The following is a 21,161-nucleotide window of genomic DNA, read 5'->3' as shown; positions in this document are numbered from 1 at the left end:
CTCTTGGCCAATGTCAGACATAAATTCTATTGGACCTAGGCCTAGAAATGCAAGTTGTTTGTGTCTTTAGTTGTTGTTGGTAAATGGGATGGAATCAGTATTTTTCCTGAAACAGACATATTGGTTGATGGTGCAAAATTAAAATTTTTAGGACCATTCCAATTCTAGTCACATATTCAAAGAATTGTTATGGAAGTTTACAAAACAGCTCAGCATTGTTTTAAAATTATATTCCAGCTGCTATGATACCGCTGAAACTTTGAAAAATGTCCTTTGTGTGTAGCCCTGGTGTGTAGGTCCTGCAATAGTGCTTTCATACTAGAATTCAATATTAGCTGTGTAAAGATTATGAAGGTGTTTGGGAGCTGAATGAGAAAGAAGATTATTTGTGTTTCAATATTTGGCAGCTTGGTCAGTGTAGGCAAAGGGTGTTTGCCATCAGCAGAATGAAAAGATCCAATATTACCCAGTGCAATTCACTCAGGAATAGAACTCAAGAAACAAAAAAAATATCTTTCTTTAAATCAAAATGCAAAAAAGGTCAAGATTTGTTTGTCAGAGACCCAAGAAAAAGATAACAAAAAATATATTTTTAAATCTACCATGGGAAATTAATACTGAGGTGATTTTCAGGCTAAGGCTGGGAATGTAGCAATGCCATTTTAGAATAAACACCAAAAACAGATGCCACAATTTCATAAAATAAACATGCAGTGAAAGGGTAACACAGACATTAGCAACAAACTGAGCCAGTAGCCAATACAGTATGATGAGAAGGAGTGCTCAGTATGGTGTGATGTGCTGTAGAAGCCATTAGCCATATGGTACCGTGTGAAGAGGGCCTCTGTGACTCAGTAACAGTTGTATGTTTTGTGGTTTATAAAATAATTATGCAATGGCAAGCAACTCTTTTATAATTATTGGCTGTTTCAAAATATTTCTGCTAATCTGGAGGCATTTACTAAGTTGATGGATGCAGGCAGTCTGCTTCCTCTGTTTGCATGTTTGTAGATTGTATGGGGTACCATCCTACTAAAGGCAGTGGCCATTTTAAACTTGGCCACTAGAGATTGTATTTGTTTTTCTTTTTCTGAAATCTTGGGGAATATCCACATGAATAGATCATAACTTGGTGGGACAGCTGCCAAGGAAGGGCCCAGTATTAACTTTCCATTATTCACTGGCACTTCTTTGCTAGCCTTCCTTTATCCATTAGCATCTCTGAAAATTGCAAGTGTATCACCAGAATACCCTATTGCTCTGTCACTGTTGATGGCATGACAATCTCAGCAGATTCTGGTTTTTTATACTTTGCTGTGTCTTTGATGCTTGTTAGAGGCAACAAAACCATCGGCAACTGAAGAGCATCAAAAAATGTCTCTGGTTTAACCAACAAGAAGATGACACTAATTTCCTTTTTCTTTTCCACTGCTCCTCAAGCAAGCATATGGAAGATAAGTGCCTGTTAGACATTTGTACATTGCAGCACTTTAGCTTTGAAATGTGAATAAAGTAATAAACAAGATTTCAGGGAAACTCTTCAGCTACAAAATTTGCTGGCAAGCGAGACTTGGGACCCAGAGTATCTGGAGGCACCCAGCTCCTGGCTGTGCAGCTCTGGCAGTGGAAGGTGAGAGGGCCCTGTGACCCTGCAGTACCTGGATCATCTGGCTGGGAATAAGGGGGGGGTGTGGGTCTGAACAGCTGGGACATCAAACATAATGCCCAGAAGTCAAGCAGGATGCACAGCCTGGAGAGGTCCACAAAACAATTCTTCTCTCTCTATCCGTTTGGCACATGCTGCAGGCCACAAAACACTTCCCATCTTTCCCCAGGAAAATTTAGATCCAGTGTAAAAGCCTGACTGTAAAACACAACAGGAAGAGCACAGGAGAGATCAAGGGCTGCCAGTATAAAGGTCTTTGAACATCCTCTGCCTCTCCCACCCACATGGGTCAGCTCTAGCTTGGTCCTGGAGCCTTTACAGATCAAACATGACTTTTATGGTATACATGTGGTGTATTGCTGTGAGTGCTCTAGAGCAGCACTGGGGTGATCTCCCTGTAGCAGGTACAGATCCATGTCTCTTTTCAGCTTTGGAGTGGTTGGTCAATTGAGGTGTTGATAGTGCAGGTACCGGATATGAATTGTAATTATTGCACTAGTCTTATAATATGGACATGTCATTAGAAATGCTGGAAACTGCATCTGCTCTGAGGCTTCTGACAAGACTTCAGTGCACTAAAATGGAATTCTGGTCTATTCTGCAAGCAGTGCAGTGAATTTTTTTTGCTACAGCTAAAAATATTTTGTAAAGCTGCAATATCCAATGGCATGGTTTAAACCACATTTCAAATGCTGAAAAGAAATGTATTGTTAAGTATAATACGAGGATGTATATTAGAAAATTTCACTGTACGGAGTAATACATGCACACATACATATATACACATTTATACACTTTTCTTACAAGAAAAAGGCCATTGTTCATCAATGATAGCAGCTGGCATGACTGCTAACCAGTTATTTTATTTTATCTGGTATTACTAGGGAAGATACCACTTTCATTTTTGCCAGCATTTGTAGTGTAAATGAGGAGCAACCTATCGTAAAATGTTGCTACTGAGATCAAAGGAAGCAGTCCTTACTACCAAGCTAAAATCATTCTGGGGAAATGTTTTTGATTATGGTTAATGATGTAATCAAGCCACTAAAGTGCCCAGAAGTTGGAGTTGCAGCAGGCGTGCAGCCTGCCCATTACAGAGCACCCAATCGACAATAACACCGAGGGAAAAGGTGGGATGGAGCAAACAAGGCACAGTTAAATGTTTACTCTAATGGCACACAAAACTGGACAGATTTGATTAGAATACTTATGCCTTCCTTCTTAGGAGAAGAAAACTGAATGGCTGAAGGTTTAGCGCAGAAAAAAAAAAAAAGCCAAAAAAGCCAAAGATGGAGAGAAAAGGACCAAAAAGGTAATTTTTTAACATCTTTGATTTCTTTCTTTAAAGACCAATTACTTTCCTGTCCCCTGTGGGAGAAAAACATTCTTCTTCTTAATAGCAGAATCATTCTAAGACTTCTCTGATTCATTTTATATTTAGCAGATTACAGTTTTGGAGTCATCAGTAGGAGAGAACCCAGCAAACTGACAGACCTGAAATCATGTCCTTTGATTGTAATTGACAGGGAAAGCATTTAAGGTAAAGAAAAAAAATATTTTATTCATCTTTGATTACACTGTGATGTGATTTGGTGACATAATACAGCTGTGAACTGTGGCAAGAAAGGCAATAATTCCTACTTGAGGCTTTGACATGATGTAGCCCTTTAGTCTTCTTCAAACCAATGCCTCCAGCTACAATAGCGCCCTTGATGGAGTCTAGACAAATAGATATACAGACTGTTGCAATTAAGGAGGCAAACAGCTTTAAAATAACATTTCTCTAGGCCATGTATTTTTGTATTAAATGGCTAAGCTGACACATATTTTTCTTTACGAAAATTAAATCTAGATTATCTATTAAATAATCAAGCATTGGATAAAAATTGTTCACTTCAGAAGGGTTTTAAGAGTACCATGAATAGAAACTTTTTGAAATCTACAAAACTGTTGAATGAGAAGCACCCACTAGAAGTGAAAGGTACATTTAATGAATTATTATCAAGAGTCTCTGAGAACCATATATGTCTTGTGGACCCCTTAACTTTTAAACTTTTTTTCTTTATATTTAATTCTTAAAATATCACTTTAATGTTCTTAACAATTTACTGTGTCAGGGTCTTCAAAATACTTAGCATCTCCTGGTTTACAAAACCCTTGGGCATCTCTGAGAGGTTTCTTTAAGGAATAATATCAAGAAAAGTAAAAAGAAATTCAGGACAATAAAAATTGCATTTCCAAACTTTAGCTATCATAGAAAAGCAATTTAATGTACTCTGTCTGTGTGCACTAGGATCTGGCTTACATCAATCACCCAATCAGGATTGACCTAGATGGGTACCTACCCTGATGGGATTAAACTGGGTGTCCAAAGGGAAGTATGAGAAGACCCATGTCCCCCCTTGTGCTGAAGTTTTTCACAGTGCTATTCCAGGAGATTTAAAATGTCTTTCTCATTGAAGAAATGTTTTCTTACAACTACAAGATGTAGGCAGTAATTTAGAGATCCCCTATTTCATCTTTACAGTATGTGTTGATCACTTCCAAAAGAAAAAGTGCAATTTCACGATCATGGTAATTCTTACAAATGATTGGATTCCTGCTGGCACTCTGGGCTTTTAGACATAAGCAGTTCACCCAGGGCAATAAAGAAAATGTAGAAAATTCTGTCACATCCTCAGGATGTGTGTTACAAACATTTGAAAAACAAGGGACTTGGTCATCCTCACCAATATTTTCTGATGAAACTGCAAATTCAGTAGCGCCCACAGAATGCAAAACTCATTATTTATGGTAATAAATAATAACTTTAAAAAGTTATTTCAAAAATACTTTGTGAAAGCCTTTGTGTTTTCTGATTTAGTCTACTATATGTGGTTATGAAAATAAAGTAGCATAAAGCATATGTTCAACAGAGTAGTGTTATTTCATAAGAAGCCCCAAAATTAATCACCAAATTTAATCACCATATTAGTGTATTTTGAATATGTAAAGGACTGCTCTGAAGCACTGCTCTTGGACAGCAACAGCAGTTGCACAGAGTTTCTTGTTACACGATGAACTCCATCACAGCAGCATGAGCTGAGCTTCCTTAATTTCTTCCTCTTATAATGCACCATGTCCAAACTCCAGTGACCAGTTCTATGAATAAAATCATTCAAACTCTCTGCCCTATATACTGACTTTGCTGAATTTTTTTTAGCTCAAGTAGTGATGATGAAACTAAACAAATACTACTAACTTACACTGATCTGTCCAAAAGAAACTAGATACTGTTAGGCATTGTCCCTAGTGATTATTGGTTCTGTGCCTAATACCACAGTTATACAAAACACTGACATTTTTCCAGGTGTATTCTTCTGTCACTTGGGATGTTCAGAACTTGAGATATACAATGTTGTTAAGGCAAAAATGAAAAACAATAAATGACTTTACAGAGCTTCAGGTGAGCTGATAATTACAACATTTAAGAATTACTAAGAGCATTATAGTATCTGCATTCTGGAACTAGCCTTTCAATGCTCCCAGGTCTAAAAAAGGTAAAATAGTACAGAAGCTTGAATGTCTTACTCTTTTTTCTGTGGTGGTTTTTTTTGGTGTTTTTTTTTTTTTGGGTGTTTTTTTTTTTTATTTGGTCATTGATATCACAGTTTCCAAACCCCTGTGTCAGTGGAATTCAGCCTGAACACAAATACTAGAAAAAGAGAAAAACTCAATATCTAAAAACATTTAATGACCCCTACAGGTTTTGTGTTCACACAGACTGGGATGCTGATATTTTTTACAGTGCTGTACTCTACCTATTGCCATGAATAGACTTGGAGATTCCAGCTTGCACTCATGAAGGAAATTCCACTCACAAGGAGGTATCTCACTTTACTAATAGTGTTACAAAATTTGGCAATTATATATTAAAGTAAGACATACTGATTAAGCTGCATTACCATATTTATTATCTGTTGCATTTTTAACAGTCAGTTTTCTGTTTTCTTTGCAGTACCAAGTGAAGAAAAAAAACCCCTAAAAATAAATTTCTGATGAAATTTGTAAAGTTATAGTTAAAGAAACATTATCCCTAAAATTACCATTTGAATGATAAGCAATTTTGGGAGTAATTATAGTGCACACTCTACATTCAATGCATTCTGATATATGGATAATTACTCCTGGTAATATGTGTTAGTTAGATTTTATAACAACAATAACAATTTATTGCAAAATTAATTCCTTGGCACAATTTAACATTTATTGATGTGAAGTCAAAGTGAATTGATTTTATTGCAGACCACTTGTGATACGTTTTCCCTATGCTCCTGCCCTAATTGGTTATTATAGGTCATTTTGGTATTTAGTTTTAAAAATAAATTAATTTGGTACCAAGGTGCATTTAGTGAAATGGCAAGATATTTACAGCTCATGTGGTTTTATTTAAATAAAAAATGGTAAGGTAATGCAATCATCTTTGGTTATAAAGTGATGGATGAATTGAAAACATTTCTGAATCAGGTCAATGGTAGTGATGATTAGTGCATTGTTAATCAAGTTGCTGAGATTGCTATCAAAAGCTTTATCTCTTTCACTCAGACTGGTGAGAGGATCATGAATATTAAACAGATTCAAATAGATCTGCACTCATGTAATATGGAGCACTACAAATGAAAAGGCTAAATGAACCCAGACTGTGACTTTATGCACTGATATATCTCTTAACCAAAGAGGAATGTCTAATCCATTTCTGTACTTGTATGAGGCTACATACATTGCAAGAATACAAAGACAAAGTATTTCATGTACCATATTCATTTTATGGGGTAACTACTTATTTACAGCCCTATCCATATGAAGAAAAAATAGTTGTGGAAAGGTTTCTCAGGATTGAAACAATACTACTATAAGCCAGAGTTTAATTTCTACAACACCAGTAAAAATCCAAATACTGTACTTGAAATCAGAATAATAATCTCAATTACATTGCCCCTATTTTATTATTGCTGAATTACTTGAATTTATGATTTAGGCCAGTGTAAAGTTTAATAGTATATCTGGAATCCTTCAAATGTCTTCAAACCTTAGAGGAGATGTAACAATTAATGTATGCAATCACAAATGTATGGTGCAAATAAGTGGACAGTGGAGGCCTGAAAGCTGCACACGTGCAGGTACGTGCTCAACTGAGTGCTGTGAGCAACTCCATGGATGTTGAGCTGGATTAACCAGGGACACAAGGATAAACTGGTTCTACTCTGCAGCTACAAGGCCTTCACTAAAACCAGGGCTTTGCAATCAAATATACAGAACGAAAATCCCAGATGAACAAAGCAGAATGAAAACTCTAACCTTGTGCTTATGTCCGTTTAATAAGTAATATGTTAGAAAGAAGCCAGAACAGATCAGATGACAGCAGCTGTGTGCCAGGGAAAGATACTGACTTTAGACTGAGTTCTTTTAAAGCTGGTTTAAATAAGTTTAGAGGCTATTTAATCTTACATGAGTGTAGAGCCTGTACCTTTGCAGTACAGCAGTCTGTAGTGCAAACAGGCCCTTGGATTGTCTCAGATGTGCTGTTTTCCCATAAGCAATGATGTAGGAATTCAAACCTACTCATGACTGCTAACTATGAGAGGTAAATTCTTATAAAGTTACCATTTTAGAGAAAACACTTAGAACTAAGGCTCAGTGAGGTAATAGCAATGCAGTCTGAGATAGTCACACTATCTAAGTAGTTTTCAATACACTGTGGTCAATGGTAAAAATACTCTATTGATATATAGTTTGAGGGATTTACATAGAATTTACAAAATTTTTACTAATGCAACTGGCTGAAATACTGAAACTTGAAAAGTTTTTGAAGGTAATGTTTGTTTGGCACCTGCACCACAAAAACGAAGCCATTTTGAAGAAGTGGAATATATACAGATAAATTGCATAGTAAATGTGTGACTGTACTCAAACTCATGTAGTATTAGACTAGTAGAGTTTGAAAACAGCATAATAAATCCATTACTTGTCTTTGTATTTCACATAGAACCCTGTGAGTGTGTGAAACCTCTGCATAGGCCATACAAATTAAAATATATGGCAGAGAAAATATCACATCACAGCTTCTGAATCTGCAAATTTACCTTTGAATCTGAGAGAGGCACTAAATGAAAACCATCCCTAGTCAAAGCTGATCCTGCTGATTTATGTAGACCACCCTGAGCATAGTGCAGGATGGAGACCACCAAAGTCACTTGTCACGCTTAAACTGCAGTGAGCCCCAGTCCTGCAGCCCTCTGTGTCTCTCTCCTGTTTAGTCTCTCCCCAGCACAGAGGCTGCCATCAATGACCCCCCCCCGCCTGCTGGGGTGGTTTTGTTGCTCTCCAACATTGTACTGTGTGAGCACATTCCAGGCTGGAAAATAAACACATTAAAAAGCGCCGTAGCTCTCTCATCACCTCCTCGACAGCAGGATTTTTTATCTTTTATTCTCAGGGAAGACCATGTTAAGGGGTGGATTTCATACTTTGATCTGAAGAAGCTGGGATTCCCAGAAGAGCTCATCTCTTTGAGGATGGAGACACATTGTGGGTGAGTGGTCAGGAAAGCTCAGTCTTCCATAGTCCTAACTTTAGTTTTTATCTTTGACTCTAGAGAGCTCAGTGGACTGGAGATCTCTTGGGAGGTCATCCATAGCAGCTTAGGCTAATCTGATGGATGGCTTTGAAGCTGAGGAGTAAGACCTATAAGGTAACCAGATATTCAATGAAGAGTCAGGCAGGCATAATTGTAACTTGTCTTTTTAAGTCAGATTCTAAATTTTATGTAGCTGGAACTATTCAAGTAACCTCTTTGTTGGCTGCTATAACACCAGAGCCTTCAATGAATTTCCCCTTTTTTACCAGGGCTAGATGTAGCCCAAAGCTTGCCAGTTTTCTCCCCACAGATTTAAATTCTAGATCTGACTCAACCAGCAGGCCCTCACTCATCTGCATTCCCTCCCTGTCACCTGGTAGACTCTGTTCTAATTGTAGCAAAATTGTCACCATGCACCTGAACCTTGAGAAAAACAAAGACACTTAAAAATGAATCAATAAAATGAGGAAAATAAAATGCCATAAGTTTTCTGCATATAGGATGCCTTGGTGAGAGTGATACAAATGCATTACACAATAAAAAACAGACACAAATGAAGGCTTTAGCACTTTAAACCCCTGTGCTGAAAAGCTCTCTGTCCTTATTGCTGGCTGTTAACTAGCTGTCAGCTGACTGAAATTAGTCAATCTCACTGTCTTGTGGGATTTTTTTTAATGGGGAATACCACAACCATCCTGTAACTGGACTTGAGGAACTACACTTACCATTACTATATGTATGTAATAAGATATGATTGGAGTTTTTTGCCTGGTTTATCCTGGTGCCTCACTTCTTCAGAAGTTTAAATCAAGGTAAACTCTGCTGAAGTTGGCAGAATTATAGCAATGTAAAAGTGATGTACGTGAATGGGAGGAACTGTGTGCCCAGTCTAGAACATGCTAAATTAACATTTGTGTGCTATTCTGTATGAAGAACACTTCTGGCTCCTAAGTGCTGAGGTATTTGAAGTCTTACTGCATATCCACAGAGCAAGAGCTGGCTTACATTTAATCAAAGAGTGGAAATAGATGTTGAATACAGAAGCAGCAGTGTGTAAGAGGAAAAGGAATGGAGGGAGCCAGTAGGACAGTTCCTCAAGGCAGCCAGGACCGTCTTGGGTGTTTCTGGTTAGAGCTGTGTTTTAGGGTGTCATTTTTTAAAATCAGCATATTTCATCTATTTGACTAGGAAAAAGCTCAAAAACTCCTCTGTGTCCTGCAGAGGGATCTTAAAAGATGAAGAAGAAAATACTCACAAGGATTATTAGGAGATGCAGGAAGTTGATACTCAGTCAAATTGCAGCCCTACAGACATTTCAGGATGTCTTTGAAATCACTACAGTCATAGAAAAATGAAAGAATAGCTAGAGAACATTGATGGTGCTGGATCAGCTCTGTATGCATGCAACTGAATTTTGAAAAAATATAAATTCTATGGTTATACTTAGTCCATAGATCAGTAATTTAAGTATGTCTGCAGGAAAGGTGTTTCCTTTGCCAGTAACATTTCCTTCTTCTATCCAAAAGAGGGGCTTAAAAAAAAAGATACAGTCCACCATCAGGGACATAGAATCAAAACCAAGTTATTCTGCCATTCTCAAAGCAATGCTAGTGTTGTTAAGCAAAGCATTTCACAAGATGTTGCATAATTACTGTAGTCTATCATTGAACATCTTTGGACTAAAGGTCTGGCATAAAATAACAAAGTACCTTGGAAGGAATGAAACTTGAATGAGTAATATTGAGAGCTGAAGTTATATATTTACTTTTCAAATTGCATACTGCTTAAGTAAATTGATTCATTCTAAAGGACCCAGTTCCACTCACAGAGAAGAGTCTGAATTTGTTAATTTTTTTTCACAAACAAATGGCATAACAGAAGGAACAAACAGCATAACTAAGAAAATTAGTTATGTTTTCTAAATAGAATTCTCTAAAAGTATACTGCTCTTGAACTTCAGAGGGAACATTTCAGAGGAATTGGCTTCATAAAGGTGAAAGACTGAATGTAATGAGTGGCACTACCAAGCTTCAGATCACATTTTTTTTATGACATATTAGTATTCAAACAATACAGAACACCTGTGAAACCCCTCAAATACAGTGGCATGTGCTAGTCAATCTTTCTGAAAAGTACATGCCCAGCAGTGCAGCAAGACAAATGATTTTTTAATAGTTTCTTTGGATGGAAATGTCAAAAGATTATGCCACATAATGTAGTTCTAAAACTTTGCTTAAAAATAGGCATGTAATATGTTCAGAGCTTTATGTAGCTTATGACTTGGCCAAGTCATTGTACTCTGAGAAAATGAATGACAGTATTATTCTAGTTCAACATCAATGCTTTTCTAGTTGCATCAAAAGAAAGGAATTCATTTAATTTGAAAGGATTTTTCAAAGAATAACTTAAAGTATGACACAGTATCAAAGGAAGTACTGTGTTTAATTGTTCAGTGTCCAAAAGTTAGTAAAACTGCAAAAGTTCTTTCTTTCTTTCTGGTGTTCGGGTCCATGGTGTGTGAGCTTCACAGCTGACAGAGTTATGGGGCACAGCCATCTTAACCATTAATGCATCTGCACCCACTTCAGCACCAAAGGGAAAGGATAATCTCCCAGCATGGACAATGCAGCATTGCTGACAAATAAAGCCACCATGATACCTGTCCCCAGCACTAAAACAGCAAATAATGAATGGGCAAAGAAGGAGCAAATCTGAGCATGTATTGAAATTCTGTGGAACACCACAATGATATTCTTCCAGGATCCAATTCCACTTGTGAAAGCAGTCAGACCCCATTTTCAAACAAGGACTATAACATTTCCTTAATTGCAAAAATCCATTCTTATGCTTCAATTTTTTTTTAATTCAAAGCTTGAATAGCCCATATATTTTACCCAAAAACAGGGTTAAGCCTTTGAGCAATTATTTTCATTAGCAGATGATGTCATCTCATCAGTAGGTATTTATTGAGCATCAACAAAGTGAATAGTTTACAAAAGCTGGACTTCTTAGTTTAAAAGAAAGCGTAGAACTGAGGGCTTTTCTTTTTTCTCCCACAGCATTGGCAATACTTTCAAACGTCTGTTTAATCCATTCTGTCAGCAGTCTCATGAGCTGATGCCTCTGCTTTGGGTTTGTGTTGATTCTTTGGCCAAGCCTTAAAGCTTCGTGGTTTTTGATAGAGAACTGAAAGAAAAGCTTTGATGCTTGTGAATGTTGACTGCATGAAGTAAATAATGTGAGGCGGGTTTAAATGTCCTCGTTTTTTGTTATGCTTTCTAATCACATGAAACTGAAAGTAAAGAAAAGTCACATGAAAAGGAAATAATATCCTATGAAGTGAAAATATTCTTAATGTTTCTAATCCTCATATCTCACACCCAGAGACTGTTTCCACACCATGGGAATAGTTATCCTGATGCTCATACCTCACTATTTCTAAAAAATAAAATAATTCTGTGGCACTCAGTCTTCTGATCTGAGGATGCGCATTCACCTTTTATTGCAAAAAGGTAGAAGCTGCAAAGGGTGAATATTTAGTTTATCTAGAGGGAATGAAAACCACTCATGCTTAATGGATAAAACAAGAGACCAGAATTAAGTCTGGAAGGTTGATATTTTAGGAAACCTCAGTGTTCCTCAGCATCACAAAAGGTGTATTTTTGACACATGGTTTGCATGTGGAAATCACTGTCAAAAAAACTTAACTGAAGAGAGATTCAAAGTGGGAGGGAGTATTTGGAGAGTTAGAAGACTATTATGACATACAATGACAAATGTATTTAAAAAAACCCTTATGAAAAACCTTATGCCTCACAATTTGTTATGTTCTGTCTGCTGGGGTCCAATAAACACCTGTCAGAAACTCTGAACCAAGGACATCATCAGCAAACAGCAAAAATAATCATCATGAACAAATCTTGGCTAACTTCTCTGGCAAGTACAAGGTGAACAGAGAAGTCCTAATTTTCCTCATAGGGAGTAAAGGATAGAAACAATTAAAGATTGTCAGCTTTTGTAAAGAAGTGTCTTGGAGGGAGGAAAAGTAGGACATGTTTAAAAAAACGTGGGCACAGATTAAACTCCAATAATAGGAAGGAGTTGCTGTATCTCTTGTGGTTTGAGACAATGACAGTGATAACTGTTGTGCCTTCCCAAGTGAAGAGACTAGAAATTAGATTTTAAATAAATTTTAAAAAATTTCTGTCCTTTACTTTTTATTACCCTCCTTTTTGTTTCAGCTGAAAGGTAAGGGGATATTAAGAGGAGTGAAGTACAAAATATATTTTCCTCATACATCACTATAGTTTTGCTTTGGGGTACATAGGAGAAAATGATGGTTTTCTTGTGATGGACCATTTCTTTTCCTTCATGTCTCTCAGAAACCTGAAATTTTATTTAACTAACATTCTCTGCAGCTGATGGTTCTGCTCTGACACATCTTTCTATTTCCACAGGCCTTTCCCAACAGTCCAAGGGGTTAATAGAAATCTATTAAATGCCTTTAAAATACATTTCACATGTTGTTGTGGCTGTTTCCTGGTGTGAATCTCTTATTATTTTACTGAGCCTTTTAGACATCAGCTGCTCCCCTTGCACTGAGCATTTGTAATCCCTCTGATTTGCCTGTGTCCCTGGCACAGCAGTTAGATTACTGAACCTTGGGGTTTGGTCTTGTTTTATACATGACTTACAAATTCCAAGAGTAAATATTGCAGCTGGACCAAAATGGGCCTGATCTGGCTTTTGCTGGTGGCCAGGGCACATTCCCTGCAGTGCCAGGAGACTCAGGGAAGAGGAAGGCAGAGTGGGTTTGCAGAGCTGGTCGCTCAACAGAGGAGGATCGCTAAAAATGGTTTTCTTGTTTTGTTTTAATTCTTGTTCTTTTTCATTTATTATTTTATTATTTATTTTTTTATTTTTTATTTTATTTGCTTGAGGCTGCGTTTCCTTCTGGCCACAGCTGCCCTTGCTCGCCCTCTGACGGCGCCGAGCTGCGCTGCGCATCTCCCGCGCAATCCCCGCGCATCTCCCGCCCGTGCGCCCCTTCGGCCCCGCGCTGCCGGGGAAAATAACACACACACCACCGCGGGATTACACTTAAAACAGTCTGAAATTCTCCTTCTGGCTTATGCCTCCTGGCTCGGATAAAGCCTGGCTTTGCCTGCCCTTTTTATGGGCTGAAGTCCGTGCAAAACGCAGGGATTGTTTCACTTTGGATTTCACAAGGACTGTTTGGTGGGTGCCTGGAGACAGAGTCCGAGACCTGTAGGATGAAAGGATACTTAGGATGTACAGAAGGGACAGGATGTAGCGAATTAAGAGTAAGAAAAACAATATCTATCATGTGGAATGTTCAAAGGGTTTTCCCACAGCTTCCTGGATGTCTCTATATTGCCCTGTTTGTGCACTGAAGATATTGGATGTGATTTGATCCACAGCCCACTATAGTTTCCATACCTTCACTGTACTGGGAAAAATTAGTTTTGAAGGCTTTAAAGTTCTTTGTACTCAAGTCTCAGTTTACATTTGAGGTGAAGAAGAAGAAGTCTTTCAGAGTAGAATTTGAGTGGTTTTATTTATTTGTTAGTTTAAAATCAGGAAATTACCATAAAGCAATGATATTGGGAGAAAAGGTGAAACAAAAGTGAGGACAGCTGAGTGACCACATAGTCTGTGCAGTAGTGAAGGGCTCCAGGTCTGTCAGAGCACATCCCATCATGGAAAAGCCAGGTGACATTATGGTCTGAGCAGCTGAGATACTCTGCTCTAGATGATCACAGGCATGAAAGTTTTAACAAGCTGAGTACCTTATTATTACATGTTTCCATTGCTTTATTAGTTATTATTTATTGCTTAATTATTTCTAGATAATTAAGACAGCATTTTGGGCTTCTATGTTATCCTGAGAGAGAGAGAAAAGAAATACTAATTTCTACAGATTTTTTAATCAAGCCCTTGATCTGAATTTATTATTCTGCATCATTGCAGCTCCAGAAAAGCTTCTACTAACTTTGAGTGCAAGACACACTGTAGAGATATAGAAATACTGTACATTTAGAGAGGAAGACTCTACTTACTAAATTTAGTGTTTAAATTTATGCATTGATCCAGACATCTCAGTTATGGTCAGGAAGTCATAAAATTTACTTCCCTCAATATAGCAAGGTACTGTTTTTCTTATGGAGTTAGTGTTGCATAAAGAAAGAACTCACAAGCATGGGCAAAACCTTGTGTATTGTAATAGATCTTTGTTTGTCTTTAAATTGTACTGCTAAGCTTTGCAAATGGAAAAGGCAATCTTACAAACAGGACGTCCTGAGAAACATTTATGTTAACTCAGTGCCCCAGAAATCTTCATTCCTAGACATGTTATTATTGGCTGATACCACTGTGCCCTGTGAAATGAATGTTGTGGCTCATTATCTCGTCCCTGAAGCATCTTTAATATACAAAAAACACCCATATGTTGCAAATACATGGGTTATGTAAATAAATTTGATCATAGTGATTTTTCTGTTGTTAACACCTCGGTTTGAAGAACATCAAGATCTTGAGGACAAAATCAGAAGGTGTTTTGTCCTTGACCTTAGTGGGGAAAAGATCTCACCTGGAGCCTTTCACTCTTAGGGTATCTAAAAAATTCTGTGTGTGAGCCTAAGCTTCTGAGGCCCCTGCTAAGACTGTGCTTTTCTGCTCCTCATGTTTTCCCTGGCTTTTGCAGAGAAGGTTCATGCACTCTTTCCTGCTTTTTTTGTGTTAGAACAAGATTTTCTTTGCTTGTACTTTGCTCAAGAAAAAATGGTTAATTTTCTACTAGGGCAAAGGTCAGTGTTGTCTGTCTTCTCCAATATTCCCAGAAGATTTGTGCTTTCATACACTTACTGATCCTGGTTATTCAAAGCATTCTTCTGGTCTCAGTGTACCAGTTTTAACCAGTTTTCCAGAGTGTATAATGTTGAGTAGGCAAGTTGTATATAATGTAGCTTTTCCTCTATAGATACCACACCACTTCATCAGATGCTTCTTACTTTCACTGTCACATTTCCTGACTTTTAAAATATGGAGGTAAGAGTTTAAAGCAGTAATTTAATATTCCACTCACAAGGAAAAAACCAAAACACTCACTAGAGCCATGTTACTTTTAAATTCTGTCTGTCTGAACCCTTTAAATGAACAATGTTTGGCATGAAGGATTCACAGGAATTATACAGCAATCCTCTTGTCCTGGCAGCCCTAAAATAGGGTTTTGTAGTGAGCAAGGGAAATGTTTGTTCCTGGATCTGTCATGGTGTGGGAGGGGATTAAAAATGTCAATTCAAGAAATTTTCTGATGGCCAGAGTACATCAGGGGGCCCAGTGACCATCACACTACGTCCCTAACTAACAGGTCATTTTGGTCAACAGTGATTCTTTGGTTGAAGTGCTGTCCTTGTGTGCAGGTCTGAACAAATGGAACAGGAAACCTGAGTGTCTGGGCATTTCCCACACAACCCCAGCCTGTCTACCCCTCTCTGGTGCTCCTGTTTTTCCTAAAAACATGTGGACTGTCTTGCTCTGCAGGGCAACTCGTGATCAGGGACAAGACAACATGTCAAATGTGGCTTTCCAAATTTAGCTGAAGGCACTCCCACTCCTTCCCACCATTGCTTTGGTGCTTGTGTCCCTGTACCAGGGTCATGTCCCAGTAACTGTGCCTTCCTCTTCATGCCTGAGCCATTGCCTAGCTCATGGTCACTAAAAAAAAACCCAACAACAACAAAAAAGAAGAAGTACTTGAGCAAGCCAACCTTATTTGGGGCCTCAAGGGAGCACTTTCAACTTTGTGGTAGTTTAGCTAGCCTAGTGTGGGATGACAGTAGCACAGAACATGTCATACATAGCCAGCTTGTAGTTTGTGAGAGCAGAAGGCACATTCTCTCATTAACTTTGACTTTATAAATGAAGACTTCATAAAAAAAATATTTTGACATGCATTAGGTGATTCAATTAAAGTCTGACAGGAACATTTGCTATTCTGTGTTACAGTAATGAAACCAGAATTTTTATTTGAAATTTCGGATAAAGATGCGAAGGTACTGTTCTGAGGTGGTTTTTTTCCCTGAAAGTCTTATTTTAGAAAACAATTACAAAAATCAAAGTCTATTTTCTCCTTCAAATCTACTGAGGTTAGAATAGATTAGCATTCACTTAGTTCTCATTGTATACCAAAGAGCTGAGCACATTCTCTCTCAAACAGCAAGGGAAAAGTGAAAAAAACACAATTTAATTACAGGGTTACTGTTAAACCCGAACTAGTTAGGAATGAATAAATATTTCTGTTGAAATTCTCTGGGTTCAGAGATTTATAACTTGGTGATAAGATTCTCCTAGGGCAGAATCCTACTGTACAAGAAACAAAAGACAGATATTTTTCAGAAACTGAGATGTAATAACTGCTAAAACAGCAAATGAGAATCATATTAATTTTATTGCAGTTTCATGATTTCAGATCCATTTTGTTATCAGAGCAGGAATTTAAATTTCTCTACAGGCTTTCTGTGGCACTCAGCATTGACTCATCTGCTGAAAATTGCATTGCTCCACTCAAGTCAGTAGACCAATAGTGCTTAAGCTGCAAATTCAACACAGACTTCCAGAGGTATCCAACTCCCAGATCCTCAAGTGGCTTCTGAAAATCCCAGATGTTGTAATAACCTACTGATGATGTGGCCTTCTCATTTTGTCAAACAAGTACTTATTCTTGAAGAATCTGCAATGTGGGATTTTTTAAAGAATCTTCAGTCCTTTTCCTTTTCCTTTTCCTTTTCCTTTTCCTTTTCCTTTTCCTTTTTCTTTTCCTTTTCCTTTTCCTTTTCCCTTCTTTCTTTTTCCTTTTTCCTTCTTTCTTTTCCTTTTTTCTTTTTCCTTTGTTTTGTTTGTTTGTTTTTTTCCCCCAGGGCAAGGAGGACAAGGTTACCTAGTATATCCTTGTTGCTGAGGAGACCTCCCAGCACAGGGGGGAATGGAACCTGTATTGCAGTCCTTCAGGAGGGGCTCTGGCCAGCCAAGCAATGCTTTTTGAGGTAGTGTCTTTCTTTAGAAGCCAGATCCTGAAATAGAATTTAGACAGACAAGCAAAGTGCATAGACTCTGAAGTAGATGGGTCACTATTAAGACTTATGTGTACAAATAAATTTAACATAACAGCAATACATGTGCTTTTTTTTAAGTGATGGGTCTGCCCATTTCTCAAAACTTGCAAATATTGGTGTAGGTTCCAAAGTTTCAATTTTGAATTATGCACCTGGAAAAACCAACACTTTCCAAAAGTGGCAGGAGCCTTTGTTTGAGGCATGATGGTTCTCCTGTACAGGAAAGACATATATCAGCAACTCCAATGCACTGTTACTCCATGCCATTTTTGCTTCCCCTAGCTAAATAAATAAATAAACAGCCTGGAATAAATGGAATACATTTTTGCTCTCTGGATTCTTCTAGTTGAGCTGAAGCGCAGAGAAATAAAGATTAGATGAGATTCCTATTATATTAACATTTTAAAAAGGTACCATCAGCATGATTCATCAGGAGCTGAGGAACTAATTTTGGCTCTGGCAACTGTGGAATCAGCCTAAAGAAACAAGTCAAAGATTGTTCCCTCCAACACCACAGTCCCTTCTTTATCTAGATGGACACAAAGTGAGAGGGTAACACATCACACCAATAAATTCTACAGTCTCCTTCTTCTCCAGGTCACTTTTGTGTTAATCTCTGCAAACTGGAAAAGGCTCCCTCTTTTGGGGTCCTGGAGGAGACTGAAACCCTGCAAAGAGCTGTTAAGAGATTTGTTTGCTGCCTTGGAGGTTGAGTGGGAGGGATGACGCCCATTCCAGTGTGAGATAGACTAGACTTGTCATTCCCTAACAAGTCTATTTAGGCTTGTCAGAAGCTGATGAGCTAATTATGGCTCATTAGATGTAGAGGAGTCTATATTTAAGCTCATTTGGGGTTGGTATGGGAAAGTTAATAATATAGGTGGAAGTAGAGGGAAACTGCTAAGGCTGCAGAGGATCTTTCCAAACTCTGAGATTTCAAGAGAATCCCTGAAGCAGATTGGGAAGGCAAGGTGAACTTTTGTTAGAAAAATAGAAAACAATGGTTTTACTTCTTCAGCTGCCCTCTTTCCAGAATTTAAATTAGAAATAGTCTAGAATAAAATATAAATAGCATAGAAGTAAGGCTACCTTTAGAAAATGTTGCCAATTTTGTTTGGATGCTCTTCAGGCTGCTGGAAAAGGTTCACTGAGAAACACTGTCATTTTTACAACTCTACCAAACTACATAAAAAATCTTCCCATTCAAAATATCAATATTCTGTGTCAGAAAAGCCTGACACAAATAACACATTTAGCATTATTGTATAACTTCAGAAATATTTCCCTTATCAGTACATACTACAGATCCAGTATTTTTGTGTTTTATTTATAAAAGGGGTTTTGCTGTGTTTGGCCTTTTATGGTCTTCCACTTTTTCCTTTGTAATTTCCACACCAGGAGAGTTGTCTGTTGGGGCCACCACATAACTATTTGCTCTTGTGTTATTCTCTGAGCGTTCAATGTGTCTGCACTGCAAGTTTCCAGTCCTTTCTGAGAGACACAATTGTTGGGTTTTTAATATCCATCCTCCTAAATGCTCACCAACAGTAGCATTAAATAAGTTTTATCAAAGTGAACCAAAACAAAGAACAAGAAGTGATCTGACTAAGCTGTAGCAAACCACACTGTTTCTGAGTTGGGTGTGATTGCTGAAACAGGTGAGTGCCCTCCAGTAGTCAGGATGAGTTAATTTAAGAGGGGCTGTGTTGATTTCTGTGCTTTCAGATTCCCTGTGCACCAAACCTGTGGTGCCCATTGCACCTCTCCAGGCTCTTCTGCATGACATCCAGAGGCTTCAGACAGTCCAAGTTTACTTCATTTTAGAGCATGGCTTCATATCAACTGCACAAATGACAAAATCTGGAAAGTTTAAAGTAAGAACCTGGCCTTAATTTGCATTATATTCCTTTCCTTTCTCAAGGTGTGTGAGTGTTGGCTTCTGAGTAATTTTTATTTCAATATGAATCATTTAAACAGATATATTTTATCACTTGACTCTTAAGTGAGGTAACACATTCTATAAGTACAAGATATGTCTAGACATTTGTGCTTCTGCTTTCTCAAATGCTCTATTACTCTATTTGATGTGGATGTCCTCTAACAGATTAATTTAAACTGGTAGAAGTCTATAAACATAAAAGACACTGTGTCAGGGTTATTTAATAATTTCTGGTGGGTTTGTTTTTCTTAATGAACAAGTAAAGAGAGTGCAATGTAGGTGGTTGTTCTTTCTTGCAATTTTAACCCTTTAGAAAAGTGTATTAATTAAAAACTATAAAAGGAAGATTCAGAGGTTTGGAGAGAATTATATGGTAGACAATTAGGTGTATTTAATGTTTTTTATGTTTGTCATTTGTGCTTATATTTAATACTTATTTACAGTTTCTTAAAGACAAGTGGGGAAGATTTAAGTTTGAATTTGTTCACAAAATCCACCATTGTGCTACAATATCAAAGGAATTTTAATAAACATATCAAGTGAATGACTGACTTTCTTCTGCTACCTTGCAGGAAATGCAAAAAGAGATCAAATCATATTGTTACAACTACAAAAATGTGCAGTTTTTTGTAGTCAGCATACTTGGTGTATATAGCAAAGTATCCATGCATTTAGTCATATTTCCTGTTACTTCTAAATCTGTACATCATCAATAACATTGCAAATATTTTCCTTAGATTTACAGACTAAACTAAAATAAAAATGCATACCAAAATATGCATCATTTTCCCAAATCAAAGACTTTTGGTGCTAAAGCATTCAGCACTGTATATCATTTAATAATGTATTTCTCAATCTTCCCACTTGCATTATTAAATTTATGTGCAAGTAAATTAATAGTGAAATTGGTGTTTTTCTAATCTATTTCTGAATTTTGAGAGAAAGGTTTTCTTAATTTATTATGTTGTGGATGTTCTGTAATCTGGTGTATGTATAAATTATCTAATAAGGAGCTCAGTATTTTGAAGGTGTCTTATGATATGAAAAATGGCCATCTTTTGAAATTATGGGATGCATTATCACAATGCCAGACTCTAATCTGCTACCAATTTGTGTCAGCTTTCTGCATTCAAAAAGGACTCAAATCCTCTCTAAAAGTAGGAATCAGCTGAAGGTTTGTCTTGGCTTCACGAGCCCACTGCAATTAGGCAGCATGTGAATGTGTGCCATATGCATTTATTGCTCTTCTAAGCATGTGTTACTTTGATGTGCTAGGTTAGAAATCTAACTCTTTTTCTTGGGCAGCCTTCCTCCTGGGTCTTTATACTGCTTAGCAGTTGAGTCCAGACTTTGAAACACAGCCTAATTTAGAGGCGGATGCTGCAGCTGCTGCTGTCATTTCAGCTGATTTTTTTCCCTTTGATGTCAGCTTAGAGCCTCGGTGGCTGCATCGGTCCCGCAGCCGCCGCGCTCGCCCGACGGCCAGCGCAGCATTTTAAAGGTCTCTCCGCCTTTAAATCTCATTTGGGGAGCTTGAGTCCTGCACAGTGCTCTGCTGGTTTAGGGAAATGCTGAATTCTCACAGAGTATGTCCTTTCTGGTCTGGAGGAAACACAGAAATTGCCTTGAGTTATGTTTAATACCTGATTAAATGCTGATGACACAAGAAGAGGGATTGTTTGTTTTTGGCAGGAGGAGGATGGGATGCCTTGCTCATTCTGCCCCATCCTGTGCATTGGCAGCTCTACATTCCAAAATGAACTTTTTGCTCTGAAAGTTGCTCTCTCCCTTTACAAGATGTTATAT

The sequence above is a fragment of the Melozone crissalis genome, unplaced genomic scaffold (genome assembly GCF_028551555.1).
Source record: "Melozone crissalis strain CALT ecotype California unplaced genomic scaffold, PUWL_Pcris_2 ptg000034l_1, whole genome shotgun sequence".
In the NCBI taxonomy this organism is placed as follows: domain Eukaryota; kingdom Metazoa; phylum Chordata; class Aves; order Passeriformes; family Passerellidae; genus Melozone; species Melozone crissalis.
This window is presented reverse-complemented; position numbering follows the sequence as displayed.